The sequence below is a fragment of the Podarcis pityusensis genome (assembly GCF_964106645.2).
Source record: "Podarcis pityusensis genome assembly, chromosome: 9".
In the NCBI taxonomy this organism is placed as follows: domain Eukaryota; kingdom Metazoa; phylum Chordata; class Lepidosauria; order Squamata; family Lacertidae; genus Podarcis; species Podarcis pityusensis.
Genome location: NC_138034.1, coordinates 14,856,097 through 14,868,200, shown reverse-complemented (window position 1 = coordinate 14,868,200; position 12,104 = coordinate 14,856,097). Strand labels below are relative to the sequence as shown.

The 12,104-nt window shown below is 41.8% G+C and overlaps 2 long non-coding RNA genes across 4 annotated transcripts in view; one reads left to right on the top strand and one right to left on the bottom strand.

Annotated features, from left to right (window-relative positions):
* The window catches only part of LOC308485005, an 804,356-nt gene that overhangs the window by 103,818 nt on the left and 688,434 nt on the right, over positions 1 to 12,104 (bottom strand). The window lies entirely within an intron of this gene.
* Positions 1 to 12,104, top strand: part of LOC308484962 — a 44,694-nt gene that overhangs the window by 26,056 nt on the left and 6,534 nt on the right. For 2 of the 3 annotated variants that reach the window (XR_013990238.1, XR_013990239.1), the window contains exon 4: positions 477 to 534. This is a non-coding gene — a long non-coding RNA (uncharacterized lncRNA). Of the gene's footprint in view, positions 1 to 476; positions 535 to 1,077; positions 1,183 to 12,104 lie in introns of those variants that run through there. The other variant, XR_013990240.1, reaches the window with a different exon arrangement.

Here is a 12,104-nt window from a genome sequence, read left to right as displayed (position 1 = left end):
GGAAGGTAAACGGCGTTTCCGTGCACTGCTCTGGTTTGCCAGAAGCGGCTAAGTCATGCTGGCCACATGTCCCAGAAGCTGTACGCCGGCTCCCTCGGCCAATAAAGCGAGATGAGCACCGCAACCCCACAGTCGGCCATGACTGGACCTAATGGTCAGGGGTCCCTTTACCTTTACCTTACTATTAAAGACCAACTAAGCAAGGAACACTTGACACCTGAACACCCCTCAGTGGCACTAGTTATGAAGCCTGAATATCTTAGTGAAGTCAGCTCCATTTAGACTGAAAGGCACCTAAATCAGAAGAAGAAAATCATGTGGTAGGGTTGTGTGTGTGTGGCCATTAATTGATCTAGAAGTGAGGTTGAGAAAGCTTAATGTAGCTTGAAGTTTTAATGCTCGGGTAGATCCTTGCTGTCCACAAATCTTGTCCTACCAAATCCTGAGAGATCCACCTGGGCTGTTTTTTCTCCCAGTGGTCATGCAATGTGAAAGAAATACAAGAATATCTGATTCTATGGAATAATTATAAAAGTAAGTAGTACTATCCTGATTTATTTCAATACAGCAGCATCAAGTGTTTTCCATTTACACAGCAAAGTTTGGCAGAAGTCTGAGAGTTAAACACCAGACATTGTCTGATGTGTTTAAAAAGATGCTACGAAGTATCTTCCCATCCAAACCTCACAATCCAACAGTTTATGCAGAACGAATTTGTGAAAACATGAAATAAAATATGGCCTTTCAAAGTGTAGGCCTTAGTAAGATTCCTAATTAAAGCACAAAGCAGAACTTAAGTAAAGGGCTATATATCATTTCCAGCTTTCCCTTTTATCACTACATTTTTCACTCGGTTCCAGCCAGGATCTGAAACAACAAGCTGTCAGAATAAAAAGTGACACTGTGCACTAAAGAGAAATTGATGCAAGGATTGATTTAATAACGTGATACTCCTGTGTCATTTTCTCAGACTTTATGAAAGACTTTGGGCTTTGGTTCAGATAAAATTCTTGCAATTAAGGGAGGAAAAGTAACTTTCTGCCTGCTTATATGCTCAAATCATTCAACTCTTTCAAGGGAGACAGCAAATCTGCATGTCCATGATGGTGCTCTGGATTAGAACCGTGATGGCCCCTTCAACATCCCTACCAGGAAACTACAGAACATCACTAAAGACCCCCCAAAATCTGGGGGGGAATTCTATTTATCAAGTTAGGATCAAAACGTAGTCCATAGTTTCTCACAAAAGGAATGGAGAATTATTTCAAGTTGTAAGAGTAGAGCAGCATTATCCAACCTGGTGCCAACCAGATGTAAACCTACAACTTACGTGGGGGATATGTTCCAGGGGATAGTGCCTAAAGCCAAAATCACGTATAGTCAAACCACACTAGGTGCAATGGCAGGGGGTATTGTCTCCCCCCTTCTGCCCCCCTTTTAATTCTTTTTGCCAAGCATGTAAACCTGAATGCACACAAGTTAAATGTTCATAAGCTTACTGTACTCTACACTTTGGGGCATGGGTGGTGCTGTGGTCTAAACCACTGACCCTCTTGGGCTTGCTAATCAGAATGTCGGTGGTTCGAATCCCTGCGATGGGGTGAGCTCCCCTTGCTCTGTCCCAGCTCCTGCCAACCTAGCAGTTTGAAAGCATGCCAGTGCAAGTGGATAAACAGGTACCACTGCAGAGGGAAGGTAAACAGTGTTTCTGTGCACTCTGGTTTCCGTCACAGTGTCCCATTGTGCCAGAAGCGGTTTAGTCATGCTGGCCACATGACCCAGAAAGCTGTCAATGGGTGAATGCCATTGGCCTGAGAAGCGAGATGAGCGTCGCAACCCCCCTTTCACTGGACATAACCATCCAGGGCTCCTTTACCTTTACCTTACTCTGCACTTTAATTCCAGGAATTGGGGAACATTGTGTTCTGTTGAGGGTCACATTCGGTCAAGGGTAATTCATAGTAAGCCACATGCCAGCAGTGGCCAGGACCAGAGACACAATTCAGTGAAGGTTGAAGCATTCCTGGATTGCATTTTTTGGTTCATTGTTTAATGTTACATCCTTCTTGTCAGGACGACATATGTATACCGTAAAATGCATTTTTCTGACTCACTGTCTAGAGAACAGAGTGATGCTAAGGGCCATCCTAGATTTGATGTTTGCATTGTACGGTGCCTGTGTCTCTACATGTGTTGCTGGACTTCAATTCCTATCCACAGTAGGCCAAGAGTCAGAGATGATGGGAGCTGTGCTATTGCAATGTATAGGAAGTCACAGATTCCCCACCCATTTTAGCAAATGGTTGGCATGGGAGGGTGGAGTCAGGAAGGGGTCTTTAACGTTTTATCACTACCGCTATCTCAGTTGGTCTAATGATATCTGGCAGACAATCAAGCCCTGATAAGAAGTAATAACTCTCCGGGAGTTTTATGTACATACGGCTTCTCGCCTGCTCACATTTACAATACAGTGGTACCTCAGGTTAAGTACTTAATTCATTCCGGAGGTCTGTTCTTAACCTGAAACTGTTCTTAACCTGAAGCACCACTTTAGCTAATGGGGCCTCCTCCTGCTGCTGCACCACCGCAGCACGATTTCTGTTCTCATCCTGAAGCAAAGTTCTTAACCTGAAGCACTATTTCTGGGTTAGCGGAGTCTGTAACCTGAAGTGTATGTAACCTGAGGTACCACTGTAGTTGGTCAGTCTGAAATTTTGCCCCTCCCACAGCAGGAAGGATGCCAAACCCACCTTTCCCCTCTTGCCCTTCCATTGCCATCTGATCTTATCCAGACTCCTAGCCTGAGGACTGTGAAGCTGGATTGCCCCCTCCCCACTGCTACTCGACCCAGACTCTGACCTCTGCTTATGTGCTGATTGCCTAGCAACACTCTGCCTGCCTTCCAATTCTTCTTCATCTTGAGAGTTAATAGAGTTTTCCCCAGAAGGGGGGTTGAACTGCCCTTTCTCGACTCTGACAGCCAGCTCTCATCTGCAAAGTCCACGTTTGTTTAGTTCGATTTCCGAGTCTAGCTCTTCTCCTGTGCTCAGGGGGGGGGGGGGAGCACGTTCCTGACAGTTGGATTCAGTCCCTCCACCATGCTGCTGTTTACAATGGCTTGGACCGGAGGACAAATTTTGGCCATCCCTGACATTATAATATAATTAATAGTCTCATACCTGACATTGTTCAGGAACTCAAGGAGCCAAAATTTCAGTGAAGTTGTGAAATCAGCTGTTAAAATCAGAGCAGTTTTGAAAAGGTCACTCCACCCTCTGGATTCAAAATAGTGTCCAATTGTATCGAAACATAGATGAAAATGGAGTTACTGCTCTCAGGAACCACCATACAAAAGTTGATTGTGGTAACTTAAGAGGTGTCCAAATGCCTAGCAAATAAACAACTTCTCAAAATATAAAGTAGATAAATACAGAACTTCTTAGATGTCTCAAGATAATGATGATGATCATCACCCTGCGCATTCAAAACTAACCTGCCAAGGAGAATACCAGCTGGAACTGTATGAAATAATCAGAATGAGAAATACTTGAACCAGCATTTCTGAAAGAGAATCAGGAGGAGGATGAATTGCAAAGGGGGAAATGACAAGATTTAGTGTTTCATGAGATGAATGTCGTCCACGGGCCACTTGCTGCTTACTTTAGTGCAATCATCCTATTGTGGAATGATTGATCATGAAGAAATAGAATACGCCAGAATGAGGCACTGTAAATGCCAGCCTACTTTCTCAGTTTGCATATCTTTGGAGATAAATTAAGAGATCTACTGCTGTAGATTGAGGGCTGGGGACAAGGTGGGGGGGACGGACATCACAGTGAGCAACTTCATTTGAAAGCAGAACTAGAAAACTTCAGGCCTGTGGGCCAATTGTGGCCCCAAGCCTCTCTCACCGTGACATGGTGAGCTCCTGTTGCTCGGTCCCAGCTCCTGCCAACTTAGCAGTTCGAAAGCACACCAAAAATGCAAGTAGATAAATAGGTACTGCTCCGGTAGGAACGTAAACGGCATTTCCGTGCACTACTCTGGTTTTGCCAGAAGTGGCTTAGTCATGCTGGCCACATGACCCAGAAAAACTGTCTGCGGACAAACACCGGCTCCCTCGGCCTGTAAAGCGAGATGAGCGCCGCAACCTCAGAGTCGTTTGCAACTGGACTTAACTGTCAGGGGTCCTTTACCTTAACCTTTAAAAGGTGGCGGCGGGGGGGACGGACATTATAGTGAGCAACTTCATTTGAAAGCAGGACTAGAAAACTTCAGGCCTGTGTGCCAATTGTGGCCCCAAGTCTCTCTGTCCGGCTATATCTCATTTTCCCAGGCTGCATTCAACACTGCTTTATACCCTCCTTGTGTATTTTTGCATGGTTGGAGTGTGTCCCTGAACCCTGATAATACCTTTTGCTTGCAAGGGTGGAGAATAGAGAGGTTGAAAATTGCTTGCAACATCCACATTTGCTGCTCTGCCTGTTTTTGCAGAACATTGGCCTATGGCCCCTGGAATGTTGCCCAGATGGAAATGTGTTCCCATGGGATAAAAATGTTTCCCATCCCTGCTTTAAAGGTGAAGAATAAACCCTTCCTCAAGGCCATATGGACTGGGTGGTCTGACATGTGTCCCATCAAACCCAAAGCATGTATCAAGGCCTTCCATGACCTCTTGGCATAGATGTTGAAGTCCCATGCAGCCAGTGAAGCTGGGACATTTATTGTGCTCCTGGTAGATGCAAGGGTGAGTTTGGCGCGGTTGCTTGTAAGTTGTGCACACCTGATTTAGAGGGGAATTCATGTTGCTAGTGTGCTTTTTAAAAGGTCTTTCCTAAATGGCACCTTGCATTTTTCTGCCTGTACAGTATCTCTACTGATGCTACCCAGTTGGGTCTATTCTGGTCAAATGAGGAAAAGCCTAATTAGTACTCCATATGCTCAGTTTCATTTCTAAATTGAAAAACCGGCTTCATGCCACTGCTACAGCCACTGTTGTCATCTCCTGCTGCTGTGGATGGCACTGAAGCAGACAGTTTCCTCAGTCTCCTGCACTCAAGAATGCGCATCCCTGAAACATGCTCTGCTTCCTGAGAAATTTTTGGAAGGCACAAAAGCCGTCCTGCTCCAGTTTGCTTGAGAAAATATCGTTCTGGAAATAAGCAACAGTAACAAAACAAGGATTTACCCTCTAGAAAGAAGCTTATTCATTTTGCCAGTGTATTCTTTTCATTGTCTAATTTGACTGAAAGGGAGGAGACTTTAAAATATAAGTCTTCATTAATGTGATTAGATGGTTAGAATTGTACTGGCCAAATATGGAGGAAGGATATGTCAATTTCGATTTTCTCGGCTTGTCATTTTTTCCCATCTTAAATTCACTTCTCCACATTTTGCAGCAATTCATGATTTTTTAAAATCCTCATGAAATTCACCATAATTTTAGAGTGAATTTCTCCCAATGGGCACATTTGTATATGCAGTTTTAACAAATGGGCACATTTCTGCAAGCCATTTCCATTAATATAAGGCATTCTGTGTGGTATTTTCACCAGTATATTCATTTTTATGCACGCTTCGTCTCATATATGCACTTTCGTAAAGATTGCTTAGCTGACGGACTGCATCACAGAATTTCACAAAGTGTGAATTTTGAAGGATAGCTGTGCTTCAGTTTGCATATTGTTTTGGAAAGTCCTCATTTGATAGAGCCAGCTTTCAATGATACCTAGACTGAATTTCTTTCCCCTCCTTGAAGTAATTGATTTTAACGAGATTGAAGAATCCATAAATTTTGATGGATTGCACTCTTTAATCCACTAATGGGTAACCTGTGAAGTCCAGGTGTTTCTGGGCTCCAATTTACATTAGCCCCAGTCAACAGGGCAGATTGTCAGGGATGATGGGCATTGTAGTCTAGCAAAATTTGGTAAGCCACAGGCTCCCCATTCCTGCCTCAATCCTGCCAGAATCCATGCTGTGCCTATACTTTGTTGATGTTGTCTTTCATAAATATGTCACAGGTAAAATGTGTTAAGCATAATTATGCTTTCAGGGTTTTTAATGAGGAAGAAACAAAAAGCTGAAAAGTAAGGACTGTTATATGCCTTTAAAAAGATAAAACGTCTGTTACAAGCTTTATTTTGATCGCGTACAAGGCCAAAACTGCATGAATGATTTTAACTGACACGGAAAAGCAGTCATCTCATTCCCGTCCTTGTTCTTTGGATGATAAAAAGAATGCCTTATTGCGCCTCATGATCATCTTGGCAACCTACATGAACATAACAATAGCGAGCTGAAGTGCCATTTTTTTTTCTTCTCCTGCGTGCAACACGAAACATAACACTTATTCACAAAATGACAATTAGCATTCAGGAGATTGTCATTTTTAGTAAGTAGAGATTTCATTTACACGAGTAAACAAGACATATATAGCACAGTCTGCATTTCAGAGATGTGGTTCAGGATTCTCTCCAAAAACAGAAAATCTTGGAATTTCTTTGGTGAAGCTTTTAGAAAAAGTCACTAATATCAGAGCGAAATGATATCCAATACAGAAACTACCAATCTGATGGAGTCAATTTAGTCATGGACTGTTTACACACGACATTTTATTCTAAAATCAATGGTAACTGAGCACTTGTTTTGTGTACATAGTCGATGCACAATCCAGATCTCTTGCATGTTTTTTGCTCATAAAAAGCGAGAAACTGGTTTCATTCTAAGTATAAAAGCTCATTGCACTTTGATTCTTCACTACTCTGAAGTGTATCCATTTGAAAACAGATACGGGGTTGGGATGCTGCCGTGACTTGGTTTGAGCCCTGTAGGATGACTGTATGCATATTAAATATCTAATATTGTCAAATCTCCCTGCAAAAAAATCTGGATGAATGCTCAATAAACCGGGCATTTGGAATTCTCATCACTTTATTAATGTGTATCCACTGAAGAGCATTACACCTGAAGAAAGATGAGATGGTAGATTTTTGTTTAGTACAACACATTCAAAAGTGCCATGGTTCAGGGGTACCAACTTGAATAAAATATTGTGGAGGCCTAGGTAAGCCCTGCCCCACATAAATTGATCACATGACGCAGTGCACCCACACCATTTGAATGGGAATACCCATCAACTTTGTGGGGGCCTGTCCCCCCAAATATTTTGTTGTGGGGGCCAAAGGCCCCCCCCAGCTCCTAGGAGGTGGCTCTGATGACAAGGTTTGATGGCACAGTCATTTGGCGACCAATGCACATGGGTTAACCAGGTTGAGTGTTCTATGAATGTGAATGTTCAGAATGGTATTCTAGATCTTCGTTGATACGTGGAAAACTAACTCCTTGCTTTATAATGGCAAGCTGCTATGTCTCAAAACAGACACCATAACAAGCTTTCTGACCTCAGCTCGTTTTCACCACTGAGAGCAAATGAAAGTGACATACAAGGTGTTTAGGGAGGGAAGCTTTTAATGTTTGATGCATTACTGTATTTTAATATTGTATTGGAAGCTGCCCAGAGTAGCTGGGGAAACCCAGCCAGATGGGCGGGATATAAATTATTATTATTATTATTATTATTATTATTATTATTATTATTTGCTGCAACTCTTATACAATTGTTTACAGGGGACTATATATGTGGCGCCCATGCATTTTTGAAGCAGGAAAGGTTTAAACCCTGTAGCTGTTCAGATGATAATATCACACTTTGGAGAAAATGGAAAACATTTTGTACCTTGACCCTGAAAGACTTTGATAACGCTTCACCCACTTTAAACTAGAAATATTTTTCGGCCCAGACACTAATCCTTTCCATTGTCTCTTGCTTCTCTGACTTCAAAGAATTGTTTAGGTTCTTTGTTGTCTCATTCACAACTGACATTAACATTTGCATCAGTATTATTGCTTTACTTGCTTTGCTAATTTAGCTTATCTAATTAGAAAGCTTCTATTTTGGGAGCTTGAACTTTTCTTTCATTGCTCTTTAGCTAAAAATCCAGAGCTTCCAATCTGGACAACCTAACATTCATATGGGTGCCATCAATTACTTTGGATGACAACATAATCCACTAAAGCAGGGGTTGCTAACTTAGTGGCTAGAGAAAATGGGACATACCATTCCAGAACATCTGGAGAGCTACAGGTTAGTCATCCCTGCACTAAAAGGGTTCTATGGTCCGATCCAGCCATCACCAACATGCAGACCTTGAGGTCTTCTGTGGTGTTCACAAAGCTTCTGTGGTGGTGGGATAGTATCAAAGACACGAGTCTCTGCTCCAACTTGGATCATTTCTGTCGTGCATTTTTATTTAGTTCAGCTTTTTGAGTCGTTAAAACTGGAAGCAGTTTGCATTCAAGTCCATGAGGCTTCTGAATGCAACTGAGTGCTTGATGTGGGGGAGATCTGAAGCATATTTTTCCATGTATAAGACTAGGTTTTTCCCCTAAAAAAATAATTTCCAAAATTTGGGTGCATCTTATGCATGGATAGCTCTTTCCCCATTTTCTTAAATCAGAGTCCCCAAAAATAGGGGGCGTCTTATACATAGGGGTGCCTTATAGATGGAAAAATACAGCAAGTAGTTTGACTTCTGCTCCAAACTGAAAGGTATCAGGGATTTCTGAGATCTGCACTTAAAAAATACATAACCACTGTTTAAAAACAGCTGCATTGGCTACCACTGCCAGTTTGTTTCATGGCCCAATTCAAGGTGTTCACACTAGTAATTAAAGCTCTAAATGACTTCAGCCCCAGATATCTGAAAGACTACCTCCATCCCTAAAGACCACCTTGGGTCTTAAGATCAGCAGAGGGAGTCCTCTTGGTAGTTCTATGGTCCTTAGAAATTCAGAAAGTAGCAGCTTGGAAGAGGGCATTCTTTGTGGCAGCCCCTAAGCTGTGGACCCCTTCGATATAGTGTTGGCATCGGGCTATTTCATTATGTAGTTTGTTTTTCGATGACAAAGACACACCTTTTTACGCTGGACTTTGGCACCTGCTTTTTTGGGGGGGGGGGACCTACCCTATTTCTGTGACTGGAATTCGTTTGAACTGTTTTAAAAACTGAATTCTATCTTGCTGTAACCTGCCCTGGGAACCTATGGTGAATGGTTGGCAAAAGAAAATGTAATAAGCAACAACAGTAATGGAGTACTGGGAAGAGGCCCTGGGTTTTTATCTACTTCTTTCTATATTGTCCTGAACATCTGAGTGAGGTTATATGTAATTGTGATGAGTATGAGTTACTTGTGCGTAAACTGGTGCCTCTCTAGGCTAATTTGCCTTGTTAAACCTTTCTGACTGCACAGCCCTTTCTAATTGTGACTGGCTCAGTCACTGGCAGAATCCGTCAGTCGGCGTTTCTTGAATCTCTTCCAACATAAGAGTTGTTTGACGCCCAGTCTCCTCCTCCTCTCACTGCGCGGGAGCCTTCTGCGCAGGGAGGGCGTGGGTAGCGGAGGACCTGTCCCCTCCTCACTGAGTTCCAGTGAAGAGTCCTGGAGCCCTCTCTCCGATTCCCCCATCTGCCCACCTTTATTCCTGGTGTTGCGCTTAAATGCTTCCCCCTCCACTGAGCTGCTTCTCCCCCTGCTGCTGGGTCCTTCTCCAGCATCATCTAGGAGCCTCCCCTTCGCCTCCCGCTCCGATGTCAGTTCCCTGACAGTAATGTAACAAACAGTCCAAGAAAGAAAGAAAAAGTTAGTTTTGGGAAACTAACTTTTTGACAATCACTAAGAACTTTTACATTTTCTTTCCTTGCATGCACTCGGTGTTTAATTTGGATTTAATAGGGTAGCAAGTACTTGTTAAATACAAATCTGATTACTAAGTACATATTTATGGGTGCTTAGGAAAGATCATAATAATGTGTCATCTTGTTATACAGTTTGTAAGCCTCAATAAAGAGAATGTGACACTTTGTTTAAGTTAGGGGTACAATATTTTTACAACCATAATTTCATGATCATAAATGAAATTGCAATTAAATATTGTAATTCCGTTCTAATTTACATTTTGTTTACAGGATTAGAAGTCTACTTAATGCAGATTCTGATTTACCTTGCCTATAGATTTCTGCATTAGAAAAAACGCTGCTTTGTTAATGTCCACCTCTAAGAGTGCATGAGCCTGTTTGCTTAAAACGCTCACTGTGTTCAAGCACCCACATACACTAGCCTCTCTCATGCACAAACCTTATAAATTAACTGGCTTGCATTATTCTACAAGGAAAAAGAGGACTGGATAATTACAATCTTTGATAAGCTTCTCAGACGCTCAAGAACAGCGGTTATGAAATTGGTATACAGTCACAAAATATGTGCACTGGTCACAGTATCCCAACAGTCACAACACTATAATATCACACACAGCTCAACGGGGGGTGGGGGGGTGGAGATTTTATTAGAAGATCCTGGTGACCACATTTAAATTTAGATTTTTGGTTTTTTTATTAAAGATTTTCCTGTTTTACAGAAATATGTGTAATGTCTCTCGTATTTTTTCCATGTAACATTTTTACAAATCCATTTCATTTGTTGAGACATTGGGGGGGACGGGGTGGAGGGGGGAAGATGGGGGGGTCGGGTGGCGATGTTTCTATTATGCTTAATGTATGTAGGGTTTGGTGTCAGCGTTGCTTGTGCTGTTCACTTGTGTTCCTTTGGTGGTGAGAGAGGTTGGGGTTGGCCTAGGGTGTGGTTGTTTGTTTGTAATTGGCTGTGGTGATCTTTGTTTTCGTGTGTGTGTGGGGTGGGTAGGTGTTTTGGATCAGGTTAGCCATATTGATTTATATGCTGTTGGTGGATTATTGTCATTGTCTTTTTTTTTTTTTTTAAAGTAATATTTATTAAGATTTGAAAGGTTACAAAAAGAAAAAATAGAAAACAGCATACTAAGCAAAAACAGAACATCACATCACAATAAAGAAAAAAAGAAAAAAGAAAAAAAGAAAAAAGAAAAAAAGAAAAAAAAAATACAATGAATCTTCCCATAACTTATCTTTCATTTGCTTGTTTCCTTGACCTCCTCACACCCCCCTTTTTTGTATTCTAGTTCAATTAGCTATTTCAGCAAGTCATTTCCATCTTTTCCAGTTTTTGTCCTCTATTTTATCTTAATATAATGTAACTTTACTTTCCCTCCTTTCACCATTAAACAATCTGTTTTTTTCTTAATCCTTTACGGCATCTCTGCTAAAACCACATTACTTCATTCCAACATCCTTCTAACATTCCTTAATTTTACAATGTTTCTGTAAGTAAACTTTAAATTTCTTCCAATCTTCTTCCACCAAGGATTATTGTCATTGTCTTGTTGGGCTGTGTATGTGATAAAGGGGAGCCATCTTCTTCTGTCTGTCCCCGTGTCAGTTTCAGTTTATTGGTTAATTTTTCTAGTAGGGCTGTTTCCCATACTATTTGGTACCATTGGTCCATGCATACTCCTGATGGTGACCACATTTAAGAAACCATGCTGAAATGCTCAGAATGTGACCACCATCTGTGAAATGACACCTTTCGCTTTGGACAGCTTAAAATGTTGTAAGCATTTCGAAGCTGAAATGAATGGCAATGATAGTGTTCATTCCCCTCCACCAGTACTCAAGAAAAGGCCCTCAAATGAGTGATGATTCTAAAGCACACATAATTCAAATTCTTATAGATATATTACGAGTATGCTATCTTGATCAGCAGCTGCACATCTGTATGGGATAGCTCTCACTCCCTGCCATATAACTGAAGATGAGAGATTATATCACAATGAAGGCCACCACTGACTTGCAATTTGAATCAAGGTCACCCAGCCACCACTTTGCCCACTGGACAGCATTGGCTTTCACAACTTTGAGGTGTATTCTTCCAGTTATATGGTTATGTGACTGGTTTTCGAGTGGCAGAAGGAGTGATGCCCCATCTAGGATGAACCAGGCAAAGAAGCCACCAGCAGCAGCTCAGGCTGTGAAAACACAGCACAAGATATGGGGGGAAAAATGTATGAAATCAGAGCTAAAGAGGATTTGTGCAGTCCATGGTAGTGGTAGAGCAGACAGCATGTAGCTCAAAGTTCAGTAGGACCATAGTCAATGAGAGGCAGAGGCAAT